The sequence below is a fragment of the Rutidosis leptorrhynchoides genome, chromosome 11 (genome assembly GCF_046630445.1).
Source record: "Rutidosis leptorrhynchoides isolate AG116_Rl617_1_P2 chromosome 11, CSIRO_AGI_Rlap_v1, whole genome shotgun sequence".
NCBI lineage: Eukaryota > Viridiplantae > Streptophyta > Magnoliopsida > Asterales > Asteraceae > Rutidosis > Rutidosis leptorrhynchoides.
This window is the reverse complement of record NC_092343.1, coordinates 13,323,771-13,343,875: the sequence shown is the minus strand read 5'-3', so window position 1 is coordinate 13,343,875 and position 20,105 is coordinate 13,323,771. Positions and strand designations below refer to the sequence as shown.

Genomic DNA, 20,105 nt, shown 5'->3' with positions numbered 1-20,105 from the left:
AACACAATTTCATCCCTGACATGAAGTATTCACCCATGGCACCTTTCCCATATCGTTTGGGGGAGGGGGGGGGTAAAGGGGAGGGGGTTTTACTTGGCCGTGCCTTTGGATCGATTTCAAGGTTTCCTCCCGGGCAGCGATGGGGCGGGGTTTATCGCTGCATCGGCATAGTCGAAACAGGAGATGATAGCAACGGGTGGTTAAAGTCCCCCTCGGGTGATCCCAATCGCTGTTAAAAAAAAGCATTGATCACTCATCAATTGTCTCTAATACCTTTCTATTCTATATTGTCAATAATACCCTTCCACTAAAAAAAAACACGGGGTCTCTATCTATCTGTTCCATCAACGTAGAAAATAAACCATAAAAATGAAGCATTCAAATTAAAATTTGGGTTCTTCATGATCAGAAGCAGATTGATACTATACCGTGATTGAAACAAGGTGAAAACACACTACTCTTTCTTTATAAAAGTCTTACAAAATCAGAAAATTGACGATGCAATTAGGGCTAACTTCTATTCAGTCTGTTCCAAAACTTGGTTCCCGTATGTAGAAGAATTGGGGTTTTTAAATATCATATGCAGATCAATGGCTATATGTAGCGATGATGCGGATGTGGATTTGCGGATTAAGAATCAACCATAAGAATATCAGATCGATAGAAGAGAAGTACTAGGGTGTTGAAATATAGTAATTGTGATGACCCGGAAATTTCTGTCCAAATTTAAACTTAATTTTTAACATTTTCGACACGATAAGCAGAGTCTGTAATGTTGAGTCACGAAAGTTTTGGAACTATATTCATGTAATCAATTATTCTTTGACTGTTCTCGATGATTCACGAACAATATATATATATAATTTAATGTGCATATATATATATATATATATATATATATATATATATATATATATATATATATATATATATATATATATATATATATATATATATATATATATATATATATATATATATATATATATGTATGATTTCAACTTATTTAGTAAACGATAGTAACATTCGATTATTGATTCGATTGATATTTAGATAAGTTAACTAAAACGTTTAAGATGAACCAGTAAAACACTAATTTGCTACAGTATTTTCGAATTTCTACAGTACCCGAAAAGCTACAGTGTTTTCAAAAATCACTATTTGCTACAGTAAAAAAAACTTTGCTACGGTAAAACACTATTTTAAAATGAATATATATATATATATATATATATATGTATATATATATATATATGTATGTATGTATATACTACGAGACGTTGATTTATAGAAGCAAATAACCAAAACACTTAATTGATTAAAGCTACACTTCGAGTGACATAGTTTATCAATGATTAAGTTTAATTTTTGATAAAGGTGCACGTCGCGTAACGAAAAGTACTAGTTTTCTAAGCGTACGAAAATGTATTCGAGAAACCGGAACCGGGACATAAGTTGAGTGACAACGTACGAGTCATCGGACCAAAAATTACAAGTCACCTATACACGAGAATATAATATAATATATAATTAATTAATTTAAATTATTTAAATTATATATATTATTTAATTTGTCGACAAACAAAAAGTTAAAACATGTGAGCTGGAAAATCAAGGCCATGCGATCGCATGGCCAATGCCTCTCAACTCCATGCGATCGCATGGAGGCAAAAGTCTGGCCTGATGCTATAAAATGGCATTTTGCACGACACTTATCACACACACATACATATATTCTTATTATTACTCCGTATGAAATATATATATATATATATATATATATATATATATATATATATATATATATATATATATATATATATATATATATATATATATATATATATATATATTATTAATTATATTATTATTTAGATTAATATTATTATTAATCTTATTATTATCAGTAGTATTATACATAAAATATTACGACGAGGTTATGGCCAAACAATTTCAAAATGGGTTTTCGAGCGGGATAGAGATAAGGAAACTATGAGTTATAGCTATGGAGGTTATGAGTAATGTTCGTGGGTATTGTTCGCAAGTCAAACCTAGTGTTTATCATCTCTGTTGTGTCTACATACTTTCCTGCAATATTGAATCAGAATATTGATACGTGAGCATTCATATCTTATCTTTTATATATTAATTGTGTATCCATGTCTAGTGCTCGAGTATATATATTTATGCATACTTGTATGCTAAATTTCATCGTTAAACAGTTTATGATGAATCACGAATTTAATACATATAATACTGGTAAAAGGTATATGATATACATGTTTTTGGAAAGCTGGCAAAAAATCAATAACTTTTCATTTAGAAATCGCGTAATTTCGATGAATGAATCAAAAGATATGGTCAACTGAATTATGATTGACGTTAATTGGAATTGCTTTTGAATCTGCAATTAATATTTAAACAACTTATTTGTAAGATTGATAAATTAGATTTTTGAATATTACCAACCGAGTAAATGAATCCTTATATAAGGTACGTCTCGTTTTGTTGAACTATTTTCAAAATTGTCTTTTTGAAACGACTTTGGATAACTTTTGTATGTCAATCCCGAGCATTAGGATTATAATACACTATGACCTGACCTAGCTTGATAGACATTTATTAACCAACATATGTTCTCTAGGTTGAGATCTACGGTTATTTGGTATTCCGAGTTTTCGGTCACATTTCGGTGAACGACTTTATGTGCTGCTAAGGTGAGTTTCATTTGCTCCCTTTTTAATTGCTTTTTCAATCTATATTTTTGGACTGAGAATACATGCACTTTATTTTAAACGCAATGGATGCAAGTACATACTAAATTCTGCACTGAGTTTGAACCGAAAATCCCTTAGCTTTGGTAACTAGTAACTGCCAGTTATAAGAACTAGTGGGCGCGAGTAGTAGTATATGGATTCATAGGGCTTGACATCCCCGTCTGTTCCAGATATAGAAACCCTAGCCTGAACTATAAAACAGACGTATGCTATTTGAGTTTAGTACATGTTGGTTTGCGTGTATTGTACATGTTGGTTGCATGTATGTTAAAACAGGGGTACTTATTATAACGTTAAAGCTTAGTTACCAGGGTGCTCAATCTTGTATAATATTTTGATAAACGTTTCTAGATGAAACAACTGAAATCTTGTGATCCACCTTTACGTACAGATTATGCAAAACATTAAAACTATGAACTCACAAACCTTTGTGTTGACACTTGTTAGCATGTTTATTCTCAGGTTCCCTAGAAGTCTTCCGCTGTTTGCTTATATGTTAGACAAGCTATGTGCATGGAGTCTTACATGGCATATTTTTTCAAGGAAACGTTGCATTCACCAAATCATCACCATGTATCTTATTTTGACTGCATTGTCAACAGAAGTACTATTGTAAACTATTATTTACGGTGATTGTTTATATGTAGAAATCATCAGATGTCGAAAACCTTTGATTTAAATATTCATTTATGGTGTGCCTTTTCAAAAGAATGCAATGTTTACAAAACGTATCATATAGAGGTCAAATACCTCGCAATGAAATCGATGAATGACGTGTTCGTCCATATGGATTTGGAGCGATCGTCACAGTAATGTATTTCTAGACTCATCTACATGTAATTAAGAATAAAAAGATTAATCTAGAATTATGTAGTAGTATTAGATATTAACTAGTAGATATTTAATTAGAATAATCTAGATTAGCAATTGCTAGATGATTCTAGCCAACTTAGGAGGCCTATAAATAGGCTAAGATGTTTGCAAAGTTGATGTACACAAACACAACACACAAGCAATTTCACTAATAAAAAGTCCATTTATAAAAAAGTCTACTTCATCTATTCTCTTTTTACAAACAAATCCCCTCAACAACATAAACATTTTAAACTCCTAACTAAAATTAACCATCACAATTAAATAAACTAAATTAACAACAATTCTAACAAGTGGTAAAAAGAGCCGTGTTGGGCGTTTGTTCGAGTACACCATGACTACCGTTGGTGCATATAATATTCTCGTCCCCATCTTTGATGGCGAAAACTATGATTTTTGGAGTATCCGAATGAAGACATATTTCCAAGCACAAAGCTTGTGGGATATTGTCGAAGTCGGGTTTACAACTCCAAAAGACGTCGAAACTCTGTCCGCGGAAGAACAAGAAAAATACAACAAAAATGTTGTAAGAAATGCTGCTGCTCTAGGCTATATTCAACAAGACTTGACACCGTCTATCTTTCCACGAATCATGGGAGCTATGACAGCCAAAGAGGCGTGGAAAATCCTTCAAGAAGAATTTCAAGGAAATGCCAAGGTGAGATCAGTCAAACTACTAACTCTACGACGAGATTTTGAAAACTTAAATATGAAAGAGACCGAGACCGTTAAAGATGACTATTCTAGAATCAAAGAAATAGTAAATCAAATGAGAGCCTATGGAGATAATATAACTGACAAAAGGATCGTAGAAAAGATACTTATCAGTATGACCGAAAAATACGATCATGTCATTACTGCTATTGAAGAGTCGAAAGACATCGAGACTCTGTCGGTACCAGAATTAATTGGCTCTCTTGAAGCATATGAGGCTAGACTGAGTCGGCGTAGTGAAAACTCACTTGAAAGTGCCTTTCAGTCTAAACTCAAATTACGGTCTCAAAAATCAAACAATGGGGTGAAAAGAAATCTTGAAGAAAATTTGAGAGAAGGAGAAAACCCCAAAATCGGGATCGATCCGAGAAGAAAACCCTGTCCTCCATGTGGTATTTCCAAAAGGACAAACCACTTAGAGAAAGATTGTTTTCACAAAGCAAAGCCACAATGCAATAACTGCAAAAGATTTGGGCATCTAGAAAAAGATTGCCGTTTAAAACAAAATCATCGAGCTAACTTCACAGAAGAAAGTGAAGATATGCCGGAGAACAAAAATCAGCTATTCTATGCCTGCCATGTCGCAAATAAACAGAGGGACGATACTTGGTTGATCGACAGTGGGTGCAGCAACTACATGACAGGAGATGAAAAGTTATTTGATAGTATCAACACCTCCGTAAAGTCCCGTGTCAAACTAGGAAATGGAGCGCTTGTTGACACTAAAGGCAAAGGTACGATAACTGTTCAAACTAATAATGTCACTCGATCTGTTAATGATAGGACCAAGCCTTGCAAGTAACTTGCTAAGTGTTGGACAAATGATGGAGCACGGATACTCTTTACTCTTCGAAGACAAATCATGCGTTATTCGTGACAAGAAAAATAACTATAAATTAATAGCCGAAGTGCCAATGGAGAACCGCAACTTTCCGCTTCGTTGGCAGTATATCCAAGACACAGCCATGAAAGTTCAAGTTGAAGAATCATGGCTATGACATCGAAGATTTGGCCACTTTAACTTTCACGCACTAAAAATCCTCCAACAGAAGAATATGATGAGAGACTTGCCTAACATAGAAGAGATCACCGACATGTGTGAAAGCTGTGTGATGGGCAAGCAACATCGAAAACCTTTCCCTTGTGACAAAGCTTGGAGAGCGAACGGTATACTGGAGCTGGTGCACACTAACGTTTGTGGACCAATGAGGACCCCGTCACTTAACCAAAACAGGTACTTTATTCTGTTTATCGATGACTATTCTAGAATGGCGTGGGTGTATTTCATGCGTGAAAAATCTGAAGTATTTACTATATTCGAGAAGTTCAAGAATTTCGTAGAAAAGAGTAGTGACCATCATATAAAAACACTAAGGAGTGATAGAGGAAAGGAATATACCTCTACACAATTCAATCAATTTTGCGAAGATGAAGGAGTTAAACGCCAACTCACTGTTAGTTATGCCCCTGAGCAAAATGGTGTCTCTGAACGCAAAAATAGAACTGTAATGGAAATGGCCAAAACAATGATACATGAAAAAGGCCTTCCAAACAGTTTCTGGGCTGAAGCTGTATACACAGCTGTATATATACTAAATCGATGTCCCATGAAAGCTGTCGAATATAAGACTCCGATAGAGGCATGGAGTGGAAGGAAACCGTCTGCGAAACATATGCGAGTATTTGGATCTATCTGCTACATCCATATTCCAAAGGAGAAACGTCACAAGCTCCAAGAAAAATCAGAGAAGGGAATATTCTTGAGCTATAGCACACAATCAAAACGTTATCGAGTCTACAACTTGAAGACCAATAACATTGTAATCAGCCGAAACGTGGAGTTTGACGAAGACGCTTCTTGGAATTGGGAGAAAGATAAAGTCGAAAAACAAACATATTTGCCGAGGATATCTATAGAAACTCCACCTCAACAACCACTACAAACGGAGCATCCTAGTCATGAAAGTACTGGAGAAACGAGACCTACTACGCCAACTTCTCCATCAGCAACAATACCTATGGCACAAGACGAGTCAAGTCCGGAGTCAACACTTGGAAGAGTCAAAAAGTTAACAGAGGTATATGAGACTTGCAACTTCACAACTATAGAACCCGAAAGCTATGAAGTTGCAGCCAAAGATGAAAAGTGGGTGGCTGCTATGAACGAAGAAATCAGAATGATCGAGAAAAACAATACATGGGAGTTAGTTGATCCTCCAGAAAATAAAGAAATCATTGGAGTTAAGTGGGTTTACAAAACAAAGCTCAACCCTGATGGTTCTATACAAAAACACAAAGCAAGGCTAGTAGCTAAAGGCTACTCGCAACAGCCTGGAGTCGACTACACTAAAACTTTCGCACCTGTAGCACGACTGGATACTATAAGAGCACTTATGGCACTAGCAGCTCAACGAAGGTAGAAGATTCACCAACTAGATGTGAAATCTGCCTTTCTAAATGGATTTCTCGAAGAAGAAATATACGTAGAGCAACCACAAGGGTTCATTCAGAAAGGAAAAGAAGACCAAGTCCTGAAGCTAAAGAAAGCTCTATATGGACTTAAACAAGCACCACGTGCTTGGTATAACCGCATTGACAGCTACTTCACAAGTTCAGGATTCAGGTGGAGTCAAAGTGAGCCCACACTCGATATCAAAACCCAAGGTAACTCTGACACTCTCATTATTTCCTTGTATGTTGATGATCTTATATATACGGGAAACAATGAGAGAATGATACAAGAGTTTAAGGAAGACATGATGAAAACGTTCGAGATGAGCGACCTTGGTTTGATGCGCTATTTTCTTGGCATCGAAATCAGTCAAGAAAAGGAAGGCATCTTCATATGCCAAAAGAAATACACAGAAAATCTCCTGAAAAAAGTTTAAACTATACGGTTATAAAACTGTCGCGACGCCACTAGTTGCCAATGAGAAGATGAGACAAGAAGATGGATCGGAGAAAGCGGATGCTTCAAGATTCAGAAGTCTCATCGAAAGTCTACTATATCTAACAGCAACAAGACCAGACATCATGTACGCAACGAGTCTACTATCCAGGTACATGCAAAACCCTACTAAAATACATTATGGAGCTTCTAAAAGAATATTAAGATACTTGCAAGGTACCATGGACTATGGAATATGGTACAAGCCCACTATAGATTCGAAGCTTCATGGATACACTGACAGTGATTGGGCCGGATCGGTGGATGACAAGAGAAGTACTTCTGGATACACATTCTCACTTGGATCTGGTGTCTTCTCATGGGCATCAAAGAAACAAGAAACGGTGGCGCAATCATCAGCTGAAGCCGAGTACGTCCCAGCCGTAAACTCAACTAATCAAGCTAAATGGCTAAGAAGAATACTTGAAGACATGGACGAAAAACAAGACGAAGATACTCAAATATTCTGCGACAACAAGTCTGCAATTGCAATGGCAAAGAATCCTGTGTTTCATGGTAGAACAAAACACATTGATATCAAATATCACTTCTTACGAGAAGTCACCGCTAAGAAAGAGATTGAATTAAAATACTGCAAAACTGAAGAGCAAATTGCAGACATATTTACCAAAGCACTTCCAAGACCAAAGTTCGAGTTCCTACGCAACATGCTCGGAGTAACATCGAAATACATTAAGGAGGAGTGTTGTAATATAGTAATGTATTTCTAGAATCATCTACATGTAATTAGGAATAAAAAGATTAATCTAGAATTATGTAGTAGTATTAGATATTAACTAGTAGATATTTAATTAGAATAATCTAGATTAGCAATTGCTAGATGATTCTAGCCAACTTAGGAGGCCTATAAATAGACTAAGATGTTTGCAAAGTTGATGTACACAAACACAAACACAAGCACAAGCACAAGCACAAGCACAAGCACAAGCACAAGCAATTTCACTAATAAAAAGTCCATTTACAAAAAAGTCTACTTCATCTATTCTCTTTTTACAAACAAATCCCCTCAACAACATAAACATTTTAAACTCCTAACTAAAATTAACCATCACAATTAAATAAACTAAATTAACAACAATTCTAACATAGGGTTCGCACAGTACCAGATGCTAATCGATGAGACGTGAATACGGTGATGAACTGTTAGTGGCGAATCACAAAGGTATCGACATTTAATTTCAATTTCATTATGTTTTGATTGGGTATTCATCAACATATTAGGGTTGATGATTTCTTTAGTTACAATTTCATCTTTGACAAATTGCATTGAAAGTAACAATGATGTCGGAAACATGAATCCCATTTTAACTTCAATACAAAGTTTGTATTTTTTACATGTTTTTTACGGATTATGAATTTCTTTAGTTTACTTTCATTGTATATATCTTTATTTTCGTTCCTCTAACTCATGAATTCATATCTATTTATGTTATTAGAATTTTGCTTTATTAAATAATAAAAATAAAATGTATAATTGTTGGGTGTTGCTACAGTTTTTTTTTTTTTTTTTGAAAGGCAACACTTTTATTGATATATTTATAACGTTTTACACAACCAATTATATACAATAACACGAAAGAACAAACACGAAGGCCATACACAAACTCATACACAAAGACCACCACTAAATCATGATGCTAAGGTGGCATCCGGATTTTAGGAAAGGAAGCCTTGAGGGTTGTGGAACCATGTATGCCAATCCAACGACTTTGCCTTGCATCTTTTGGCAACCCACTCGTAGCTTTTAATTTGTATCTCGTTTAATGCCATAGGTGTGTTCCACGATTTATTTGAAAAGACCTTTTGATTTCGGTTTTTCCAAATAAGATATGTAGTCGACCAAATAACCGCTTGCCATATACTTTTGCCTACACATGTATTTGTTTGACCCGCATCCGTGAACATATCTTCAACATTAACAAAGGGAATACCACCTCGTCCCCACCAATCGAACACTTTGCACCACACATCGAACGCATGTTTACACAAGATAAGAGAGTGGTTTACCGTTTCAATATCGTTATCACATAACGGACAACGAACCGAATGAAGATCAATACCTCTCTTATCAAGCTCTACCAATACCGGAAGACGTTTTTTATTTGCTCTCCAAACGAAGACTTCAATTTTTTTCGGCACTAATTTGTTACACAATGTTTCACGACTATTGCTACTTGGGATTAAAAGTCTCGAGTTGAGCAAGTTCGTTAGACCTTTTGTTGAGAAAATCTCGCTACCGCCCGCTTTCCATATCCACAAATCTTTTGCGTGAGAATTTAGTTTTACACCCGAGAGCATGTCCATCAATTGTTGGAGTTCATCCTTTGCCCGACCTCTTGGAGTTCTTTGCCATGACCATTGCCCTACGCACTTAACACCATCCCATGAAAGTCTATCTTGAATAGAAGCTTCTAGATTTGTTTCTAGTCTTGATAATCGCTTGAATTTATTCTTTAATTTCTCGTTACCAACCCACGTCTCGTTCCAAAAGGAGGTAGAAGCACCGTCACCTATTTCCTTTACAAAAAAGTTTCTAAAAGGAAGACCGGAGTCTTCAATGTTAGTCCCGGTTTTAATAATATCCTTCCAAAGCGACTTATAAGAGTCGTTTAGAGGGATGTCATCAATCCCAAGTCCACCCGAAGTTCCAAAAATGCTAGAAATAACTTTGACCCACAAGGAGTTGGTTTCGGATTTAAACCTCCACCACCACTTGCCAATCAAAGCCCAATTCTTAGTTTTAAGAGAACCCAAATTTAACCCCCCATCCCGATAAGGTAAAATCGTTTCGTCCCATTTAACCCAAGATAATTTTGATTTGTTACCCGTCCCGCCCCAAAAGAAAGAACGTCTTACACACTCGAGTTTTTTAATCACACATGGCGGAGCACGGAAGAGCGAGAAGTAGTACAACGGAAGACTATTTAACACCGATTTAACAAGATTCAAGCGTTCACCAAATGAAACCGTTTTAGCCCTCCAATCCGAAAGTCTTTTTTCAAATTTTTTTACCACCGGATCCCAACTTTCTTCCTTTTTCATGTTGCCGCCAACCGGGAGACCTAGGTACATAAATGGGGTGGTACCAACATTACAATTAAAGAGACGGGCCATACTTTCTACCTCACTCTTTTCGACCCCAATCCCGATAAGATTACTCTTTTGAAAGTTGACTTTAAGCCCCGATGAGAGCTCAAAACACTTAAGAAGCTTCATAAGATTCCGAATGTTCCCTTCACTCCATGACCCAAAGAATATTGTGTCGTCCGCATATTGAAGGTGTGAAATTGGGATTTTGTCGCTACCAATTTCCACACCCGAGAAACGTTGGTTTTTCACGGCTTGTTTAGTTAGAACATTCAAACCTTCCGCCGTCAAAATGAAAAGGAAAGGTGATAATGGATCTCCTTGTCTTACCCCCCGTTCTAGTGAGAATTCGCTTGTCGGCGAACCATTAACTAAAATAGAGACTGAAGCAGACTTTAAGCAAGATAGAATCCACTTTCTCCATTTGTCCCCGAAACCCATAATTTCCATTACTTCTAACAAAAAATCCCAATTAAGACAATCAAACGCTTTCTCGAAATCAACCTTGAAGATAACACTTTTGACTCGTTTATTTTTTAAAAAAGAGAGGGTCTCGTTAGCGACAAGTGCCCCATCTAGAATGTTCCTCCCTTTAATAAACGCGCTTTGTTCAAACCCGACAAGATTTGGGATGACCCTCTTTAACCGGTTAGCAAGAAGTTTGGCAACCACTTTGTAGAAGCTACCGATCAAACTAATTGGCCGATAATCATTTAAACCAACGGGGTTCGCTTTTTTCGGGACAAGGGTGATGAATGAAGCATTACATCCCTTTGAAATCTCACCCTTTTCCCAAAACCTGTTAATTGCCTCAATAAGTTCGCCTTTAATGGTGTTCCAAAATTTTTTGTAGAATCCCATATTGAAACCATCCGGACCCGGAGCCTTCGAGCTCCCACAATCTTTAACAGCCTCCCAAATTTCAGACTCACTAAACACTACCTCCAGGTCGGTTGCCTCCGAGGGTGACAATTTGTTCATGTTTGATGAAATAGAGTCCTGCAAAAACTGCCTACTGTGATCATCCTCCAGCCCACTCGTGTGAATCCTATGGCCCAATGCAAAATCGTGACAATCCAGCCCATTACCTCTGATCTCCGGCCCACTAGAAAAAGACGGTCTTTTGATGTTTTTAGCCCCAAAAATATTCCGGAAATGATTTAGAACCGCAGCCTTTACATCCGATGGATTTTCATTCCACACCCCATTAATATTTAAACCACGAAGGTTACATTTGTTATATTTTCTACGGATGGCGGAATGAAAATACTTTGAGTTTTCATCACCTTCTAAAATCCATCGGATCCGCGCCCTTTGTTTCAACATACCCGTTTTAATTCCCTCTTTTTCAATCCAAGATTTCCGAGCCTCCAACCAACATGCACGATCAACCTCACTAATTGTACCCGATTCCGCCAATATTTCTAATCTACTCGCCTTTTCCTTTAACAACAAAATATCATTATCTAAAGTCCCAACCTCTTTTTTACTCCAACACTTCAAGTCATTTTTCACATTTTTAAGCTTATCCCTAAATAAACAGTCTTTTTTCACCCCGGTAACCGACTTATCCCACGCCACTTGAATCACTTTTTCCACGCCATCCTTTTTGAGCCATTCATCAAAAATCTTGAAAGGTTTAGACCCAAAATCAATAACTTTATCCCTAAGTAACAACGGACAATGATCCGATTCCCGACGCTCAAGTGCAACAACCGAAAGATCTTCCCAAATTTTTATGAAGTTGTCATTTACAAGAAACCGGTCAATTTTACTAAACTTGGTACCGTCATCACTAATACGCGTAAAGCGTTTCCCATTAATAGGGATCTCCAACAAATTATTTCTCAAAATGAAGTTATTGAAACGAGTAGCCCGATATTGATGAAAAGTACAATTAAGCCGATCCGATTGATTCCTTACTTCATTAAAATCCCCACACAACACCCAAGCCGAATCATGAGACCTTAAAAGAAAATCTAACGCGCTCCACATCTCAATTTTTTTAGAATCACTATGAGGCCCATAAACATTAACGATTATAGTCTCATGCCCGGAACCCACCCATTTACCTCGAATAGCTAAGAAATACTCGTTACTAGTGACACTATCCGCTACAAAACTACTAACATCCCATACTACTAGTAACCCACCCGAATTTCCTAAAGCATCTCTTTGGACATAACAACAATTACTTTTACCCCACAAAGCATGAATCCACCCATCCAACACATTTTTACACTTTGTTTCTTGAAACACCGCAATGTCCGGTCTTTCTTTACAACACAACTCCTTGACCCACCCGAATTTACCCTTGACACCAAACCCGCGAATATTTAAGGAAAGAAGCTTCATAAAAAAATAATTTAAACGAAGCATGAACACAAGAGAAAACTTACAAAGGATTGAGGTGAGGCCACCTCAATCCAATTTGTTCCCCAAATTCTTTAAGTTCAACGTTGTTAATTGACTGGCTACCCTCTCCACACGTTGATTTCGCCTTCGAGTTTTGTTTATTGAACTTGGTTTTCTTGCTACAATTTTTACAATTGTGTCGATTATCAAAATTAAAATCGTACCCACTTCTTGCCATAGTCTTCAACCTCATTAGTCTTGACGAGGCCCTCCAATTCCCCATCGTTTGCCAGTAGCACCCATTGCAGATAGAAGCATCAGCTGAATTAGATGATATTTTTGAAGTAGCTTTTGTCTTCCTGATGTTGCCAGTAATAGTAGGCTCAGTAGGCTCATCCTGGATGTGATTATTCTCATGGGCTCCCACTTTATCCTTAACCCCCATATCTTCCATATTGGCCCTTTTATTTTGTTGGACTTGGCCCAATTTAATTAAATTCGGCTTCGTTGTGTGCCTTGTATCCGTAGGTTGAAACTGTTCAGTAGGCCCCATGTTGACATTAACCCCATTATCCGTTGTACACTTGCCATTTTGTCTTTGACCAGAAAGATTCCCACTCTCTGCATCCTCTGATTGTGGGTTTTTGTCTGCAAAATTTTCCCATGAATCTGCAATTGCCTCTTTAGTTCCAAGAAGACTTTCCTCACATGTCTCTTTCACCACCTCATTGGTATCCCCAAAAAGCTGATCACACCCTGAACTACCATCTTCATCTCCCATGTTACTGTTCCTGCAAAGGTTTCCGGCATCGTTGACTGAATTAATCGGAACTTCACCGTTAACTGATTCAGATACATTTTTTGTCCCAGGTCTTTGCCCTGAATTGTAATTTGCAACATGCTCGTCTTCCGCGTCACTACTTGAGATCTCATCTGAGTCAACAAACTCAGAACTATCATCTGAGTAAAAACTGAATTTTTCATCTTCTTCCTCTACATCTCCCCAATCTGTACAACTCTCCACCTCTTCTTTAATAGTGATAAAGTAAGTGCATGATCGGTGTTTAAGTTTCAGAGCATCGTTCACCAACTCAGGGTTTGTAAGTTTCACGAATACACGCCCAAAATTGAGTTTCTGGTTTCCAGTCAACTTACAGTTTTCTAAATCATACACCGTACCCCACCATTCAGCGATTGATGTGAAGGTTTTTTCCGTCCAACAATGGACCGGTACGCCTGTTATCTTCAACCATGTCATCCTCCCTTCCGGCCAGTTACCGGAATCCCACCAAGTTAACTTATGGAACCAATTTTTTAACGGGTGATTGGTTTGGTCGAATAGCTTCAAAGCATCTTCTTTTGAGTTGAAGATGAGAATAATTCCCAGCCCACCTAGGAATTTAATTTGAAGATCATTATATCCTTCCTCCTTTAGAATCAGATCAATGTTTTTTAGGACCTCTACATTAATTGCTTCACATATAATTGCATTTTTAAGGATCTCTTCGTTACCATCTTGTTCATCTAAAACCACCACTTTAGGTTGTATCCCTTCTTCAACACTTGTGTTCTTGTAGCAGTGATTTTTCTTGTTGTTTAGTAAGGATCGAAGATCCTTTTTCCTACCCACAACATCACTAAAAGTTCTTTCATCACAAAATCCGTTTGATCTTGGGTGAACAGTTGGAACATTCACCTTTCTAGCCACATCAATTCTACTCACAACCCTTGGATTTTGGTTACGCTCAGTTGCCATGAAGATCTTAATAGGAGTAGTGTTAAACTTGATTTCACTTAGAGCTTTTAGTAGACTGTCAACATTGGAAACCTCCGCAAATCGGACGAAAGCGAACCGACCTCCTCCACGTAGCCGCTTGTTTGGGATGAAGACGTCCCTTACTGCACCAAATGGTTTGAACACTTTCCACAAGTCAACCACCCTCCAAACTTCCGGGAAGTTGAAGAACATGAACGAAGTTAGTTGGTTTCTACCCGACCGCTTGCCTTGATGCTCTAAGTCGCCGTTGTACTTCCCCCCGTAGCTCGCCGTGCCTGCCCTCTCATCTCTCACACTCGCCTCACTGTTTCTCTCTCTAGACTCTCTCTCACTGTTTCTCTCTCTAGACTCTCTCTCACACATTTTCAAAAACTCGGTGTTGCTACAGCTTAATAAGATTCAATTGTTCGGAAGAGCATTAACTCATTTTCTTTATTGATTTATTTTGATACTAGGATGGAAGACTATTATAGACACGTTACAAGTGCCATTGATGATTGAAGGATCCAACAAAGGGGTGACCAAATTCTATATCATTACTTATAGAAAGTCTGAATAATTAGTGCCACAATGTCAATATAACACTTTGTAAGTATTATTTATTTGTCCATGGGATTATATTTTATCTTTGAATCAAGATATCAAGGCTTTGTCAAAGAGCTACAATATGTTATATGAGTGGACTATGGTTAGTATATATCCACTAAAATACCAATTTTCAATTTCATCGCTGCCCCAAACTTAATAACAAAATCTGATGCTCATGAGTAATGCTAATTAGGTGCTCTTTAATTTATACAAGACCGATCTATATATGATATTGGTGTCGTGCTTACTGATCCTATGTTACTTTTTTAACCAACTTTAGATAACGATGTTTTGGTTAATTAGTTACACTAATTCAGTGCAAGTCATCAATTTTATATTATTCATGTAAGTCAATAATCAACTTTGGGGTTGCAGGGTTTATATCAATGAGGATGTAACTCGAATTGCAGGGTATCTATTATATTCAGTGCAGATTATAACAAGTGAATTTAAAGATATAATAAAAAAAAAAAAGGATGAGGTTAGAAAGTAAGTTACTTTCAATGTTTAGGCAAGATAAAAGTCACATTTAAGTGATATGTATGCAACACTTCAGCAGGTACCATCATTATCATAAGTCATTTCCTTTATATAGTGTTTGCAAATATGTGCATCTTTGTTTTGTTTATGGTATCATCATTGTCGTACTTTAAGGCGTGAATCAGGTATGTTGTCAATTATCAATTTCCTTATTTTTCTTGATGCAGCTAGGTTTAATTTTCATTTAAACACTTTTTTCATTGTTTTAAACCTTCATTGTCTCATCACAAAAGTGTTTAATTTGATTACATTTGATACTTTTAAAATTAGAAGGATGCTTAATTTGTAAAATTTGTGTACTTTCTATGTTTTTATTTCTGATTTTATTACATAACATTAGCTTGTATATGTATTTATGTTGTTTTTAGGTGGCTGACATAATTGCTTGTCTTGATATTGAATCGTAGGGCACAAGGATGTATGGATGGGTTTAAGCATTCAATGTCTATAGCCAAATAAGTAACTTATAGTTACTAAAAATTGTCACTCTCTTCTTAAGAGCTATGGGTTATAAAGTATTGTGTGTGTAATATAAGATTTATGATTTGTATGATCTGTTAGTTAATCATGTAGCACGCTGTCCTTTGGAGCTTCTACGAGTATTGTCTTCAATTATTGTTGGGTTCTACGGTAAGCTTTTATAATCAATTAGATTGATGATTGTTTTACATTTCCATATTAATATTCGACCATCCTTGCTCGGTAAATTAGTGTATTTTCTTTCAAAAATTTTTGGGTAGTATCAGTTGGATTTTTATGCTGCGAAGTACTAACTTTACGTGTATTTTTTTAGTTTTAGTATATTTTTTTCATGTTGTTGAGAAGTAATATTTTCATTAGATATTTTAGGAAAATTAAAAGTTTGATAACTCTTTAAAACCTCAACATCATCCACTTGAATTAAGCATTTTATAATTGGTATGGGTGTCCCTTCGTTTGTGAGTTTAGGATTTCCATGTAATCTATACTCTAACACATTAGACTCCGAACTTCTATTGCTATTTTTTAAACTAAAGGGTATTTAAAAACAATATAATGAGAACTCATGTACTCATTGATATACAAGCTATCAGTTATGACCGAGTGTCAAGGATGAGAATACGAGGATTAATATGCCTTATATGAAAATTTGTTCAATTTTGATCTCAGATAAATCGTATGCAAGGATGTTTAGAGAGCCGAAGATTAGTTACGAGAAGTTTTCTAAGGCTATCAAAAAGGGAATATGTGCAGTTGTGGTTATTGAGGATATGAGGAAACGACTATAGTGAAGGATGATTATGAAATAGTTAGAATGTTGAATGACAGACACATCAGTAATATGTGCATCTGTAATGATCCAAAGACCATGAATTGTTGGGTTGAAAAGCTTGAAGCAAGAGATGTTGTAAGTTGTTCCTTACAACTTTTTTTTATACAAAACACACATTAATAGCTATTTAATATACTTGTGTATGTGTTGCAAGTTATATGTTCAATTGTGCTGAATTTGTAAAATAATTTATAGATGCTTGTGATAAATTTTGACTTTGTTACCCTTATATTGTATGAGTATTTCTTTTCTCAAAAATTTTATAGCATACATGTGACTAATCGAACTAATGATCATCAAACGTATGACTAATTGGACTAAAACACTTATGTTGCATCCACTTTTATAAATACCTATGATGGGGGACGGAGGTTAGAATTTTGAAACATCTAAGTGCCACAAATGTGTCAAAATTTAAGATTTAGCTCTAAAGTAAAAACATTAAGTTAATTTCCTCAAGATTAGGATCATTTTTTTAATGATATTATGTTTTTAATCATTTGTTTTTAACTAACATAGGCATCTCTTTTGAACGGTGCAAAGCTAACCGTATAAAAGTAAGATAGATGGTCTCTTTATATCTTTGGTTTGGTTTCTTTTTTCTTGTAATTAGCACATTACAGTGGAAAAGTACGTTGAAAGCATCCAAATTCAAAGCTATATGAGATTTCAATGCAAATGCTTTATGATGTTAATAATTATTATAATTTATTGCTTCATACACATATAATTCAGACTATTCGACTATATTATAGAATGAATGACGTATACCTTTAACAACTCAAACAAAAAAAAACTTATATTTTTATACGTTGTGCATTTGGACTAACCTTCTATAAAAATTCCCGCAAAACCGCGGGTTATAAGCTACTTCTTCTTCAATCAAAAGTCACAAACAAGTTATAATCCATAGCCTTATGTTCTAAATCTCTTTGCAAAAACTCACAAACAATTCGTTAAAGTTTGATTCAAATCACCTCGCTATTAAGCCCTTTAATACATCTTCTTCACGTATTTTACCCAAATCAAACAGCAGGAACGAAATCAATTGAGTATATCTATCGAAATTTGGGCAGCATAACTTTCCTATTTTAAACCCTCGATCGATGGAAGATGATGACTGTCGGTCGATGGTGGATGATTATGGACCGAGGGAAGAAACTATCGGTCGTTGGACACTTGAGCCTCGGCCGATGGTGTTCTAACCGAAGTTGAAGGTTGTTCAGAATCCGGTGCCGGAAGTGGTGGTGGTTCGTGGTGGTTCACGGCGGAGCTAGTTCAAACAAAAGAATTTGGATGTGAAAAATTGAAGATAGCTTCGTGAGGTAATTCGTAACACTTCTGCATTATAGTTTTCAAAATAACACTTAAATCAAACTCGTGAATTCGATCTGTGTTCTATATTTTTCAAACTGAAAATTTCAAAAAATTAGGACTCGATTGTAGGAATTAGCTTCTGAGATTTGAATATTCAAAATCAGATAGTTCGAGCTGTAGGAAAAAGTAATTTCACATCCTTTTGTTTATTGATTATAGCTTAACTCTATTACGTTGTGTTCTTTCATAGGCTGAAGTAAAGAATATAAAGAGTAGAGCAACACATCTTACTAGCACAGGGTTCAAGTTGAGTGCTAAGAACATCGTGGTTTAATCTTTCGATTTGCAGATGTATTCTGGTATTTTTTATAGTTATGAATTGACATTTACTCTGAATTGTTTATTTTAACATGAATTATGTTGGTCTGTTTGGGTTAAACTTAATAGTCAACATACTTACAGTAAGTTCCTTATCCTTCTACTTTAATAATTTGGCTTACTTTGTTTGAATTTTATGGTTGATAATTCATTACTAATTGTTATTTTAGTTCATTAAGTTAGGTTTCTCTTTCAAGTTAAGTTTGAGGTCATGTATGCAATTATTGTTCTGTTCATGTTGATTGTTTATGTATGAGATTGATTCATGTATATGCTTGCTAGTAACGAAGTAACTTAAATATACTTGCTTTTAAATTTATGTTGACTGCATATATAATCTGTATGTATGTTTCAGGATTCAGGATTCAAGCAACAGTGTTAACTCCGAAGACTTAGATTCAAATGAGTTTTAATAATGCAGAACTTGAATTAAGTGAAGAAGAAAAACCAAAAGCTAAAGATAGAGGCATGGTGAAATGAAATTAAGGAAATTGAGTTTAGTGATATAGGTCAGGCTAGATGAAGATTACATAGGAACCGGTTTAGGGACCGGTTTTAAAACCGGTCTCCACTTTAGAAACTCCTATACATAGGAACATGTTTTAAAACTGGTTCCTAAAACCTTAAAAACCTGTTTCCTTTCCTCTTTTTTTGTAATAGTGTATCTAAAGTTTATCGTTAACGTGTATAAAAAAACTCATAAAATTCAATTACCGTCACATAAAAGCCAAATGTAATCGAAACGGGTCAACCTGACCCAAACATACTTGGTCGTTCAGTTTTTAGAAATTGTTAGTAATATACAATTCAATGTTTCAGAAAAGCAATAATGTTACAACACTAATCAAAATATATGAGATATTGACTTATGAGGTTGTAACTAAAAATATACTCAGGAGGTTGAATGCTTGCATGCATTAACAAATCTACCCTGTCTTAAGAGAATGGGTCAAAGTTACCATCTCTCATTGTGACCACTAGTATACTGCATTTATAATGTATAATTCTTTGACCCAGAAACAACATAAAGGCATTTGCACAAAGGAGCTTAATTATAATTTGCAGCAAAAGCATATATAACTAAAAAAACACCACCAAAATACAATATAAACGCTACCATAACCAGCTTAACAATTAATCAATTGAAGGTAGGGTGTAATTTACCTTTCTGAGATATATTATCATAAACATGGAGGATCAAATTGTGACCAAACTCAACAACATCAATAAGTTACAATCTACAGTTGACCACATTGGTCATCACTATATACTCTGAACGAATAATACAAACCTTATACTATTTGCAGTCAATAACTTGACAAATGATCCACTTGGGGTTCTGGGTGTGGGTGTGTCTGTGTGTGTGTATATACTCGTATGTATATTAATAAATTAATTTCTAATAGACGAAACACCAGA

The 20,105-nt window shown here is 35.8% G+C and overlaps 2 long non-coding RNA genes across 3 annotated transcripts; both read left to right on the top strand.

The window, feature by feature from the left end:
- Positions 1–8,369: 8,369 nt before the first annotated feature.
- Positions 8,370–17,184, top strand: LOC139877692 (uncharacterized). 2 transcript variants are annotated; one of them, XR_011768726.1, is made up of 4 exons: positions 8,370–8,494; positions 15,007–15,139; positions 16,087–16,309; positions 16,829–17,184. It is a non-coding gene; the product is annotated as an uncharacterized lncRNA (long non-coding RNA). The 2 variants fall into 2 exon arrangements; XR_011768725.1 differs by having other exon boundaries at positions 15,007–16,309.
- Positions 17,185–17,899: 715 nt separating this feature from the next.
- Positions 17,900–19,420, top strand: LOC139877808 (uncharacterized). The gene is made up of 3 exons (XR_011768783.1): positions 17,900–18,316; positions 18,559–18,667; positions 19,042–19,420. It is a non-coding gene; the product is annotated as an uncharacterized lncRNA (long non-coding RNA).
- Positions 19,421–20,105: the final 685 nt, after the last annotated feature.